The following is a 14,896-nucleotide window of genomic DNA, read 5'->3' as shown; positions in this document are numbered from 1 at the left end:
ATCCTGTTCGCGGCCGGAAATCTACCCCCATACATGTGACGTCAAAGTGACGTAGGCGTTTTTTCATGGCGGTAAATATCCGGGGGTAGAAATCCGGCGACCCGTCACAACAATCCACAGCTGCGCGTTGAGGAAGGAGAGCTCCGTCCCACCTCAGCGCCACAGCGTTCTATACAACCACCTACGACCTCCTACAACAAAAACTGACAGCAAAATTAATTAGCAACTTAAAAAGAAACTTGAAGAGGAAACTTGGGGACCAAAGGCAGCGGAGGAGTATAAACATATGGAAATTTTAAATTAATTTTATTAAATTATTTTTCTTTAAGAACTCATGAACAATAGAAAACGTTCGCTGGCCCCTCATAGAAATAAAAAGTAAAGATGATCGCAAGATCTCAGGTTCAAGTCACGTTTTCATGGGCAAAGACCTGGCTGAGAACAAGCCAGGCATATATTGAATTTCGATCTGGAATGCATCATAGAAGAAATTGTAACCTATGGGAACAATCGACGAGAAACAATATTGTTCCCATCGATTCCAAGAAATTATACATGCATAAAGAAATTATTTTACTTACGGTCAGCACCACACCCTCTGGAGGCTGGACATGAGGGGAGAAGCCAATGAGGACGATGATCGGAGATATTCCACCGATGATTGGAGGGTAGGCGTTTCCCGAAGACATCGGGGGAAGAACCAAACATCGAAGGAGGGAAAGGAGGTCTTGGAGACGAAAATTGTTCATCAGTCTTGGAGAGGTCTGAAGAAGGAGCACTTCAAAGAAGAAACCGTCGGGAGTCCCGGATCGAGTAGGGACAGTGACTTAACGGGATAGTCTGAAGCGCCTGTTAAGATCCCGACCAGACTCGAGACCACGAGGACGCAACAACCCCACGGCTATCTTCATCTTCAAGACCCAAGGCCACCAGCACACTACCACGCTACCAAGGACCAAAGCGACCCAAAGAGGACGGCCCAGGACGAGCGACCGACGACGAGAGGAAGGACTACGCTTGGATCAACCCTTGTGTCCCGAGCAAGCAACCCCGGAGTCTACGCCCGCACCAAAGGAACGCCCGGGGAACCTTTCAATCGTTGCCCAACTGCCTCGTCTTGTGGTATGTCAAAATATCTTCACTCATTTGGTCATAGTGTGCACAACTTAAATGTGAGGGAAACTCCATAAAATATAACAAAATCTATATATAAATTAAATAAATAAACTATAAGAAAGATAAAATAAATTAAGGTAAATATATATAAATAGAGTAGATGAAGTAGAATTACTTTTAAATTCATATAAATACGAACCCTCAATTAAACTAAAAGGGGCCAACCTAAACAAGAGCAATTTGAAGTTTGAATAAAACAGGATTCAAATCGAATCCACATAAATAAACCTGTTAGTTGGACTACAAATATAGACGTGTATTATCGTGTATATAATAATAGAGACAATTTCAAACATGTATACCTAATTGAAATTTAGGGTGTTAGCCACGTAAACAAGTATTTTAAATGTTTGTTTAGTTAGTATATATTATCAGAGGGATGAACTAACTTGTATGTAAATATCGGTTTTGATTTAGGATAGGACCATTGTAAGTGTTTACAACTTATATTTTAAATACATTTTAGTGTCAAGGGAAATATTTCATTTCATATCTATATACAGATTATAAAATCAAAACATAGGGTGTAAATATTCAATCATATCATTTTAATTGTATTTGTGATTTTGCTATTCTCAATTATTATTATATCGCTGTGTAGCAATTATTTACTCTTTATTAACTCTTTATTTTATGTACTTATTTTATGTGTGCACATTTAGTTAGACTTATTAAATCATAATATTATACTGCACTGGTGTTCACTTATTCCAAGATCCTAGAGGTCCTCCATTTAGTGAGTTCTCTACCATAAGCTACATTTTTCCCCCTTTGAAGTAAATTTTGTTTGGTAAAGGTTTTCGTAAGTTTCTTTTACCTCTACAGAGGAGTAGAGGCTAGAGAGCTTTACAATACCTACTTTAGAGTTTTTACCTTTAAGATAATAACAGCCAACCGAAAAGTGATTCATCTTACCAAAAAGGTTACACTTTTTACCAAACGCTGGACAGTTAGATCTGCCACGCTGTCTATTACACTTTTTACAAAGATACATACTGCTGTCATTTATAGACCAATTAGGCCTAGATGTAAACTTGTTATTAGTCTTGAATGTTATTGAGCTTTATACCCAAAATTAGAAGTTGGTTTATTAATACCAGTGGTTTTGCTGCTACTAGGCCTAGGCTCACTTTTATTACACCAAGGCTTACCTTTAGATACAGCATGAACATCCTTACTCATACCTTGTTGAACAGATTCCGCTTGTTTCTTACCGGCCTTATTAGCCTTGCAGTATTCTATAGTTATAACCCAAAGAAAGATCAGGAAATCTAAGTAATTTTTCCTGTAAGCTTTTGTCTGCCATACCAAGAACTATACGGTCTCTTAACACTTTGTCTTTTTGATCTTCATATTCACATGACTTGACCAACTTTTTAAGGTCCGTTAAGAACTTTTAATCCGTTCTTTTTTTCAGAGTGAGGAAGCTGTTGCTCCTCTATAGCAGTCACAGGGGGCAGTAGACATCTTTTTAGATTGGATGATAATTCTGACTGGAGCATTAGGAACTCTAAATTATTTCTTTGTGGAAGCTCCTGAACAACAGTGGTATGCCTTAGCACCAATTATCTGGCAGGACCTTGTAACGGTGGTAAATAATGACCGGCTCTAAAAGTTATGTTTACAACAGCTAGCAAGAATAGGTGTTGGCGGCATGGACAATAAGCTGGTTCGGGGACAAGGGTCGACCCCGACAACAGCGACTAGCTTACGTCACCGGCCACTGGAGGCCGCTGAACACGGAAGTAGTCCATGATATCACCGCTGGAGCTCGCTACTCCTCTGGCCGATAAAACCAGAGCCGCTGGCCGTTCGAGGACAGTTGAAATCAGCAATTGAGTCCGATCAAAGTCAGTTGAAACCAAGCGAAGAAGCCCAACTGAAATCCCAGCTTGTTTTCTCTGGTGTTGGCCGCTTTCACTTCTCAAGTCGAGTATTGCTGTTTAAGTGTATAATAGACTATTTGGGTAGTAAGCCCTTGCAGATATATTTCAGATACTTTGTTTATTAAATTATTTTTCTTTAGAAAGACCGACAAGTTAGCCTGGCAAATAGGGAAATATTTTATTTTATTATATTGTTTTAGTTTAGAAAGACTAGCCTGGCCAGTAGGGAATTATTTAGTTTATAAAAATTTTGCTTTAGAAAGACTGGCGAGTTAGCCTGGCAAGTAGGGAAATATTTTATTTTATTAAATTTGTGTAGTTTAGAAAGACCGGCGAGTTAGCCTTGCCAGTAGGGAATTATTTTGTTCATTATTTGTATTTTAAGAAAGACCGGCGAGTTAGCCTGGCAATTAGGGTGTTATTTTAACATACGGAATTGGTTAATTTGATAAAGACCGGCAAATAAGCCTCGCACTAGTCACGCGAGAACAACACATCGTTGGCAATTGTTTTAAAAGTGATTATTAAAGCGATGATGAGTGTGCTGACATCGTTGACCCCTTGTGGTGAGGTGTCGCTCTCAGCTTTAACAGACAACAAATACGGATAGTTCAAATTTGAACACGGGACCTTGGAGTTTCCCAGCTCGACTTGAGCGATTATGAGCATTTTTTTTATGGTGATACGGTAGAGGAGCGTAGTACGGGAGAGCCCTCAGAGAGAAAGGCCGCGACCCCGAAGCGCCGTAGCACCTTACAACCTATATCAGAGAATAAGTGTTTCCCTAGGCGCATCCAGTGATGGGATGGCCTTTCTGACAGAGAGTCAAGGAGTGTACAGGTTTGATGTATCCCTGACTCCTGTACAACCCGATACACCTGAAAGGGATCGACCTGAGTGTATGGTATGCCTAGACAGGAGACCGACAGTAGCGCTTAGGTCGTGCGGACACGTGTTTTGCGGGACATGTGTCATGAGGATCCGCAGATGTCCTGTGTGCAGTACAACTGTTATTGGAAGTTTACGTATATTTTTCTGGATTATTTAATAGTCCAGCTTTATTAAAATCCCATATGTAACTACATCATATACTTCCACGGATCTCAGTTATCTCTATCCATGTCTTCCCGTTCGTCTATACATTTCCTGTCCCACGGTGGTGTAACATTCAGCTGCCGATGCATCAACCGTGGAGAGAGACAGAAGACAATCTGCAAGCTGTGAACTTTTTGACATCTGCACATCAAGTCCACGTGGACTGTCTTCACCAATCAGAAAAGAATAACCAACGATCACACCCTCTGATTGGCTGTCTCTATAGGCGGACAGGGGGACGTCTATTCCACCAAAAACCAAGAGAGGACAATTCTCCAAGAAGTCTTCGGTCCGGTCACCGCGTTCGGGAGTCGAAGTTTTTGGTCGCGAGCGATTCGCGAAGTGAAGTGTTATTTTACCATGGCCTGTTGCCTCTAAATGCAGATTAAAAATTTGTTTAGTGAAGTGTCAAATGCATCAAACCCACAAAGTATGTCAATTTTATAATTATTTAAACTAAAAATGTAAGTCCTGCTCGCTTACTCACAGATAAATAATTTAATGCTTTAGATGTTAGATTTCCAAACTTTAAATAAAATCTTTTAAGTTTACTTTCTTGAATTTGAACGATAATATTATTTTATTATTTTGTTTTACATTTTTAATTTTGTTATACTCCAATTACCAATTTATTTGTTAGGATAAAGTATAATTTAGCTTATTAATTTGACTTTCCACTGTGCTGGTTCATTTCCCCTTGTTTAGCTGTATTAGACTTATATGTTATCATTGTATTTTGTTTGGTTGAGTTTATCCGGCCTTCACGCAATAGTCAAGCGAGTATATTAACTTATCACCTATTTACTATTAATACAAAATCACAACAATGAGTTACAACTAATTAACATAATCTTAGTCACAATAGTTACATAACATCCAGGCACTCCACAGCTGACGCACAAGCTTATCATTTGTAGTGGGGAAACCGTCCACTATAAAAGCCCCACCCAGAAGTCCGTCTGGATTAGTGTCTCCAGATTACTCGTATAAACAACACTCTAGTCCACCATCTCTCAGTTCATCCTCCTCTCACTCTACAGAAATGGTAAGACATGTTAGTTTATTCTGACTATTTAACAATCAAAATATTAACTAATATATTAACTTATAATGCAAGAACTGATGAGACTGCTCAGCTAAAGGAACTGGTTGGCCCAGCTTCTCTAATTACAGGGGCAAGGAAGGTCAACACTCGTTATGGAAAGATGGCTGTGGTCCTAGATATCAAGATGGACGATCTGGCAACAACATCTGTGTTTCCACCGTCAAAATATGGTGAGCTAGAGGACGCTGATCTTTATAAGTTAACAGAGGAAGGATACAAGTTACTCGTCACAGCAAACGATGGATCATCCACCCAAACATTAAAATGTTTAAGTAATTTTATTAATTTGAGAGCAGTTGTATTATATTATATTATATAATATTTAATTTCAAAATATTTATGATTATGTTTATATGTAATTTAAGAAAGTAGCCATTAAAATATAATGTTGTATCTATAAAAATCTATGTTTCTCATTTACCTTTCCACTAAGTGATTAGAACATTTATAGTGAAACTGGCCTGTAAATATTTAGATTTGCAGTGTCGTTAGTTTCATTGTTTGAAATTTCCGCCACCACATTGATCACGTATTCAAACATAAAAGCGTGGAAACCATCTTTGAGGTCATATTACTGATAAAGAGTAACAATGATAATATAGCTTGGTTGGTACTGAAAATTCATTATCTGTCTAGTGTGACGGCCTGGCATATTTGCCTCATTTTGTTGTAATTTGTTAACTTTGAGCTTAAGCTGGTTGGCCTTACTCCCTAAACCTGGCCCGTTGGCTATCACCGAATATTTGCTAGGTTGATGTGTCAACCGTATTTAGCAATATTGAATTTTATTTAACTTCACATAAGTCTCCAAGTGAACCTTAAAACTCATATTCCAATTCATTTCATTATCTTGTAACCCTACAATAATCCTAACCAGACGTCGTGGCTTGGCCGGATGTGCCTTGGAATGTGCTAACTTTGCATGCACGTGTGTCGCGATAAGCAATGTTACACTTCTAGACTCAGTTCCCCGCTACAATTAGTTTCATTAACGACCATTGTAATCGTCTGGCTGCAGCACCTGTCAAGCAAATGTCCACGCGTTGAATTATGGGCTGAGCGCTCAGCGTGCGCTGATTGGCTGGCGATGGTCATGTGACCACGCTGAGGCTCTCGCTCGGACGATGCTGAAGCAATCAGATCGCGCCGGAATGTAGCGAACGACGGTAAGGTCCGCCGCGCGCGGTCTCGCGCCCTTTCTTTCTCTTACTCTTTCTATGAGTCCGTGTACGTTCTAAATTCAGTGTTAAAATCATTTAATATTCTGTTAGTCGCGAGTACATAGTGTTAGTTGTTTCTTTCTTGTATCATTGTAAGCGATTGTAATTATGTAAAGTTTAACCGTTTGATAATTAATAAATTTAGTTGATCCCTATTCGCTTGTTTTAATATTCGTTCTTCCTGCTCCCAACCGCTACGAAGACTAGAAGAGAGGCTGCTGTGACATCTGGTGTCAGCTGGTGGGGTTGACTGCGACAACGTCAACCTAAAGGTAAGTGGAATTAGGGATTTGCTTGATCAAATTATTTTACTCATAATAATTTCCAAAATCAAAGTTTAGATGTTTTTGGAATAAAATATATTTTAATCGATTAAAAGTAAAATAAGAATCATTTTCGTGAAATTTTCGTGAAGAAAGAGCTATTTTTCGATTTATTAGGTAATTTTGAAGTAAATAGAATATTTTGTTCGTAAACTTATTTCGCCATTGTACACGTGACGTGATCTAGAATGCATTGGGTCTCTTTCCCCTCCCCCTCCCACAGTGTTGCACTCTGCTGTTGTCTTGTCAGAGCTGTCGTGCGTTGTATGTTGCGTTGTGAATGAAGACGCCATATTGGAATATTTTGTTTGGTTGTTGGTGAACAATTGGTAATAGATACTTGATTAAAAGTTGCTAGTATAAGGAGTAAGAAAGAAAGGGAATAAGGAAATAATTATTGTGGGAGGATGGGAAAAAAAAAACTAAAATGTTTTGTACTTGTGAAAATTAAAAGTGGATGCGTTCGGCGTGAACTCAAGATGGCCGCCGGGTTGGCTTGCTGTCAGGTTGTCAGTTCCATCCGCGGGATTTTATCCCGGATAAGGGAATTTTCATACCGCAAGTGGGATAAATGTGGGATTATTTTTAATTTGTTGTAGGGAAATACCGCTTGTCGTTAAAGTGATTGGAAAACGGAATTACGTTGTTGATGTGAATATTATGAATCACGTATTGAATATTATGGTGTTAGGCCTACTGTTGTTAAATAATTAGCAGGAGAAATTGAGAGAAAAACAAATCGTTGTGAAACATTTGAGATTGGCTTACTAACATGCATGTAGGCTAGTGGTAATTTACTAACCTAGGCCTAGTCTGTGGTTAAGTTAAGTGGATTGAACTTGAAAGTGAGTTGGATGGTAAAGCCTGGGCGTTAATGGAAGAGCTAATAACTAGAATTGATTGTAAATTAATTAGACTTAATGGAGTTAAAATGTTTGAAAATTTTTAATTTATTGGTAAAAGTTGTGTACTGAAAGTTTGTTTTTGCTGAATTTAGTGTCGGTAATACCTGCTTACTCCATTAATCTGGTCAAAGGGCCCAACTCACTTGACAGTTCTGATAGCCTTAATTATTGTAAGAATTAGATTGGACTTTATTGTAATCGGACTTAGAAAATTTCCTGGAATTTTACCAGTGATATTGTGTAATCGTAAAACAATTTGGGAAATAAATTATTTGATGTAGGCCTGCACGACTTATTGTTTGGGGAAAGACGGATTAACGATAATGTTAGGAAATTTTTCGCGTTTTTGGTTAGTTACTTGAAAAACTGAGAAGGGTAAAGCGAGAATTAATTATTATGTGATGAGTCGATGAAAGATTGCCTGGTTTCCATTATTTAGACCTTGACTGAGTAGGCAATGGGGTCATGCGTTCTGTATTTCTTTATATACAAAAGTAACTTGTAATTATTGAGTAACAAATTGTATCCGGGAAAAGTGTTGTCATTGGCGGGATTTTGTCCCTGCATCGGGATTTTTCGAACTGCGGCAGGGATGAAACGAGTTTTTATCCCTCCACAGGTGTTTGTATTCTTTTCACGGGATAAAAATAAATTTTTCCCTGGAACGGGGATTTTTATTAAATAAGGTGGGATAAAGGGAATTTAAATTTCCTTATGGAATGGGGATTTTTACTGACTTAGGTGGGGATTTAATTAGGGATTTTTTTATATTTTTTTTATTTTGAATTGAACACTGAATATTCGAAAGTGAAACTGGGGCTAAAGCTATTTATTTGTGTGAATTCTTGTTAATTTGTGGATAGTTTATTTTTTTTTGCTTGCGTTTATTTTTAATTTGGTTCAGGTTAATTTATGTCCGTTGCGACTTCACACTTGTTTTGTTTTGTTGGAGCCAGTGTCGCGACCCCCCCCCCCTCAGCCTCCCTTGCCCTCTGGTGGGACTTGGGTCTCAATGAATTCCCCGGAGTTTTTCTTTTCTCAGGTACCATTCTACTCTCGGGGTCCTGATTCCATCTAACGGTACATTATGAGCAACTTGTGAAAACGTCAAGTCCTCATTGATGTGAGACTGATCAAGGGAACTGTCTGATTCAGGTACACAGCCGATCCATTGCAGTGTTCTTGGAGATTTTACATCTTCATCCAGATCCTCGACTTCTCTTTTCCAGGTGGTGCGGTGGTGTAAGGAGCGTAGCGATGCGATGGTGAATTCGCATTCTTCCTCTCTTACGTGAGGTGTTCTCTTCTCTTTTCCAGGTGGTGCGGTGGTGCAAGGAGCGTAGCGATGCGATGGTGAATTCGCATTCTTCCTCTCTTACGTGAGGTGTTCTCTTCTCTTTTCCAGGTGGTGTGGTGGTGTAAGGAGCGTAGCGATGCGATGGTGAATTCGCATTCTTCCTCTCTTACGTGAGGTGTTCTCTTCTCTTTTCCAGGTGGTGCGGTGGTGTAAGGAGCGTAGCGATGCGATGGTGAATTCGCATTCTTCCTCTCTTACGTGAGGTGTTCTCTTCTCTTTTCCAGGTGGTGCGGTGGTGTAAGGAGTGTAGCGATGCGATGGTGAATTCGCATTCTTCCTCTCTTACGTGAGGTGTTCTCTTCTCTTTGTCCAGGTGGGCTGTTGCCTCTTCACTCTCGTCTAGTGATTGACCGTGAATCATATTGATTACTTCACTCCAGTTTTTCCTTTTTTTCCCTTAAAGTCCTCGGGAGCCCGAGTCTCTGGGTCCTACATGGTGGGAACCATGGTGGTTGCTGGGTAGGAGAGTTGTTTGACACTGTGCTGCCATATTGGGTTTCTTGTTTTAAATTGATTAATTGATAACTTGTGGGTTTTGGGAGTTCTTTTTTTATGTTGCTTATCTAATGTTTTTTTTTTGTAAATGTAGATTCCGGTACGTTGGTTCTTCCAATGGGCCGAGGGAAACGTCACACTGGGCCGTGGCTAATCCCTCGCCAGAGGAAGCTGGCGTGAAAAATTGGAGGAACCCTTGATTGGTTAAAAATAAACGGTCAAGCTGATGTTATTAAAAAGAATAAATGTTTGTTATTTAGATAAATTGGTTAGTAGTTTATGATAATTATATGTAAATGTGCACTGGATAATTGTTTTTGTTTGTTATACAGAACAGTTTTATATAGGAGTGTAAGTCAGGCCTTGCTGTCCTTGTTGACTGGGACACATGGAGACTCCTTGCTGCGGATCTGCTGTTGGAGTAACAGCTCAACACTGTCCCACTGTGATGGATCTGGTTTGATTAGTGTATAAGTCAGTAAAATAACCCAAATTAGTACCTGTAATTGGCCCTGAACTGAGTTGGGGTTGTCAAATTATGCTCGCTTTAGCCTTGTTGTAAAAGTATATGAAAAATGTAACTTGCGGGGGAAATTATTTCAAAAACGTGTAAAATTGTGAAGCAATTAGGAAAATTTCATTCTGAAAGGAAGTATATCAAGTATATTTCTGGTGTAGTTTTGGCTGACCGTGGGTTAGTGGATTGGCTCTTAGCCTGGAAATTTTGTGCATTGGAAGCATGCCCCATTCGGATATGGGCATCGTTCAATGGTGAGTGGTCAGCGAGGTAGAGGTGTGGTCTGAGCCTTAGGTGTTTGACCACGTTTGGGATTGCCTTGCTTGCCGCGCGGTATTACATCAGGCACGGCAACATGCTAAATTCCCTGTGGACTAGGTCCAGGTGTCGTGTAAGCGTTGTGTTTTTTTTTTTTTGGGTGGGGGACCGTTTATTAAGTCGAAGTCACAAAGTAAGCATGAGCTCCATTAAAGACTCTGCATAACTTGTACTGTTGAGTTAGGCCTGTTCATTGGCAGCAATTAACTCGTGTGGGACCCTGAGAGTCCTAGGACGGATGGTGTTTTTTTTTTATAAATGTTGGCGAGAAATCTTTCTGCCGGTGGTCCCCCTGTAACTCAGGTGTAAGAGTGTTTTTGCTCGTACCTGCGTACGCTTGCCTAGCCTAACTTGCTAGCAGCTACCAGTTGTACTTGAGCGTGGAGGGGAGTGGAAAGAGAGCGTCCCCTGAGCCTAATGTGTTTAGTGCTGTGAGTGTAAGAGTGTTTTTGCTCGTACCTTTGTACGCTTGCCTAGCCTAACTTGCTAGCAGCTGCCAGTTGTACTTGAGCTGTAGGGGAGAGTGGTGAGAGCTTCCCCTGGAGAAAATGACACGTGTCATGTTGATGTGAATTGTGAGATCTCAAGTCAGAACCATGGGTAGTTTGGTTACTGACAGTTGTAGAATGCCTGCCTGATTTATCAGCAGCGTTCTCTGGTGAATTCGAGCGTGGAATTAGTGACGATTGTTGTCTGTCTTCTGTTAGGGTGGAGAGTACGAGTTGCTGACCTGCTCCATGACGGCCTGGAGGGTAGCGAGCTGCAACCATGGCCTACGCAGACAGGGCCACTACTCATGTGAGGGGGGCTGACAACAACGGAAACGTCTGGCGGAGACCAGGAGGTTCCAGTGGCAGGATTCAACTACAAACCAGCCACGAGTCACTGTTGGAGTGAATAGAGTCACTGTTGGAGTGAATAGCGCTATTGAGGATAGACTGAGGTGATCACCGAACCCTGAAGGTAAATGGTACCATGTTCCAAACGAGCTCGACTTCAAGTTACCGGGAAACGCGGCGGGAAGACTTTTATACGGAAAGCAAGACACTAAAACGAAATAGTGCGCCTGCAAGAGCGTGAATTCGCGAAAGATTAGTGTGATGATTCGGAAAATTGGTTAACGCTAATGTGTTACTTATTAACAGGAGATCTCCTATGGACAACTTTACTTAGGTTGATCTAGGTAGTTGATAAGTGTTGTGACTGTCGTTTTGTTCTTATGTTATAATGTTATCGGTTATGTGTGGTGGTTATTTTTGTTAGGTTATTAGGTATTTCAATGACGAAGGACCTAGGCGATTGTAATATTATCGCGGAATACTAGGCTCCTATATTGTTTGTTGTAAAGAGTGCTCAACCTTTAGTTAAAAAAAAAAAAAAATCTTTTACCTCTTGACCCGTGTGACTGGTATTTAATTAAATACCTGAAATTAATGGATATTTCCACATGTAGGGCTGGAATGGAGGAGCTACAAGAAGGTTCAAACAGCGCTGTTTCCCACTAACTTCCCTACACCCTTTCCTAACCCACCCGAATAAATAGGCTGGATCGTAGACTCGTCCATACCAGTTAGTTTTGAAAGTTAAAATTGCAAATAATCAGTAATATGTTAAAGAATTTAACTGGCATAAGCCTGGAAAGGCCTTGTTTAGAGAATAGCCGGCTCTCTAACCCTGGCTGGTGAGCACTCCTAGAAACATTAGGTTTTCTGGTCTAAGTAACTACAGCGGTAGTTGGGTTAAAATGTTGTGTCGTGGGTTGTTTGTGTAGTTGTGTTTACTCCTATGTTAGTGAGTTGGATAAAGGTTACTGTAAAAAGGGGGCAAGTAGACTGGTCATGCACAGGGGTGACTGAGTAATGGATCGACCCCAAGTGAAAGCTCGTGCGGCTTCTCCAGAGCGAGTGAGTAGCGTTCGAAATTTAAACCAATGCGCTGAGCGCACACATTATGTTTGTGACTATGGATACAAGTGATAGCGTTCGGCACGCCTTACCTATGAATGATATAGTAAAATTAAAATCATGAGTTAAAAGTTTGTTGACAGTCTGCTGGTCCGCGGTGTGTGATTAAATCGCTGTGAAAGTAGTTTGCGGAAAGTGCAATCGTAAGTTTTTTTTGTTAATTAGTTTATATTTTGTTTTGTGAATTTGGGGCATTAATCCAATTTGAGCCATTGATGCTGTGTGCTAAGGTTAAATGTTTGATAAGGATAGATACATGTAAGGTGTAAGTTAAGTGTTAGGGATACATGTGGTATCACCGATGGGATTAATAGGCGTTAGGTTGATTAATGTCGGGTCGTAAATTTAACAAGGCATGATGAATTTTTTCGTGAAATGTTTTCTTTGTTAGAGTTTAGTATGAGGGGTTAAGTTTTACTAAGTTATATTACCTTTTATGTTGTTGTATCTTGTAAATTTTAACTGTGAGTTCTTTTTGTTCAATATGATAAATGTTACGCGTGTTTTGTTCGGTATCTGGTGTAGTAAGTTTTTTTTTTGTATCAAGGTAACCATTATTGTTCTGATTGATGGTCGAGTGGACCATGTAGTTAAGTTTTTTTGTAGTAATTTACTTAAGTAATCTTTGTAAATTCGGAAGGACTATTAATCGTAATGTGTTGGAAAATTGTTTAGTAACTTTTGTTATTGTATTCGAAGAAAAGAGTAAGAGACGTATTATCAAAATTCGAGGGGGGTTTAAAATTTTTGGGAATAGATAAAATTTAAATCCGCCCAAGCCACATGACAGATACCTTCCAAAAACCTTTCCAAATCTTGGCATAACTTGGAGACAGAGAAAGCTACGTCAACAGAATTTGTATAATGTACTTCAGTAGATTGAAGCTGCGGCAGAGGGCCCAGTTGGAAGGGCAGGCTGCATGCCGAGGACGGCATGAACTTGAGGTGGGGGGAGTGTGACGGCCTGGCATATTTGCCTCATTTTGTTGTAATTTGTTAACTTTGAGCTTAAGCTGGTTGGCCTTACTCCCTAAACCTGGCCCGTTGGCTATCACCGAATATTTGCTAGGTTGATGTGTCAACCGTATTTAGCAATATTGAATTTTATTTAACTTCACATAAGTCTCCAAGTGAACCTTAAAACTCATATTCCAATTCATTTCATTACCTTGTAACCCTACAATAATCCTAACCAGACGTCGTGGCTTGGCCGGATGTGCCTTGGAATGTGCTAACTTTGCATGCACGTGTGTCGCGATAAGCAATGTTACACTTCTAGACTCAGTTCCCCGCTACAATTAGTTTCATTAACGACCATTGTAATCGTCTGGCTGCAGCACCTGTCAAGCAAATGTCCACGCGTTGAATTATGGGCTGAGCGCTCAGCGTGCGCTGATTGGCTGGCGATGGTCATGTGACCACGCTGAGGCTCTCGCTCGGACGATGCTAAAGCAATCAGATCGCGCCGGAATGTAGCGAACGACGGTAAGGTCCGCCGCGCGCGGTCTCGCGCCCTTTCTTTCTCTTACTCTTTCTATGAGTCCGTGTACGTTCTAAATTCAGTGTTAAAATCATTTAATATTCTGTTAGTCGCGAGTACATAGTGTTAGTTGTTTCTTTCTTGTATCATTGTAAGCGATTGTAATTATGTAAAGTTTAACCGTTTGATAATTAATAAATTTAGTTGATCCCTATTCGCTTGTTTTAATATTCGTTCTTCCTGCTCCCAACCGCTACGAAGACTAGAAGAGAGGCTGCTGTGACACTAGTAAAGTTAGAAACAATGTTTGAGATACTCTCCACCATATGGTCAAACAGAAAAGCGTGGGAGCCTTCTGTGAAAGTATATGATATAAGTTGGTACTAAAAAGCTATCATATAGCATTAAGATATACAATGAATAGTGGTTAGGTTAGTAACAGTAATTGGAATTCAAACCACTACATGATCAAACGGGGAAATAAGCAGGAACCAACTGTGAGTGACTTGGTACTCTTTGAAGTTCCCACCACCTCACTTTAAACAAATGATTAAACAGAAAAGGTGCATAAATATTTAGCAACTACCACCACAAAGGCTTATATAGACACGTTATATATAGATTAGATAAAAAAAAGCACTGTGATGGTTCGAGAAGACAATAAATAAGACAAGAAACTATTATTATTAGTGTCTAGAGCTAGGTTAGGGCACATTAATTGATGTTGAAACACACTACCCTGCCATTTAAAAAAAAGGGGGTGACACTTGAAACACTCTGACTGTTGGTCAAGGGAACTCACGTGACACCACCATCTTAAAAGGTGCATAGCTCAGAGTAGAAATGTACCCTCTGATTGGCTAAAGAGACATCATTTGACACCAGACACCGGTTCAATTGATGGTTACTTCTATGAACCTTTTATCCTAGGAAGAGAATCATTAGTCTGTTACCTGGTAGCATATAATAAAACTAATCCTTTTCATGGTTGTTACCATCTTAGAAAAATGTATGATTCATATACTTTGGGGGAACAGGACACCCCTAAGACAGTC

This window comes from Macrosteles quadrilineatus, unplaced genomic scaffold, assembly GCF_028750875.1.
Source record: "Macrosteles quadrilineatus isolate MER2022 unplaced genomic scaffold, UCM_ALF_1.0 Scaffold_7__1_contigs__length_78375512, whole genome shotgun sequence".
In the NCBI taxonomy this organism is placed as follows: domain Eukaryota; kingdom Metazoa; phylum Arthropoda; class Insecta; order Hemiptera; family Cicadellidae; genus Macrosteles; species Macrosteles quadrilineatus.
The sequence above is the reverse complement of the archived record's forward strand: the minus strand, read 5'-3'. Positions refer to the sequence as shown.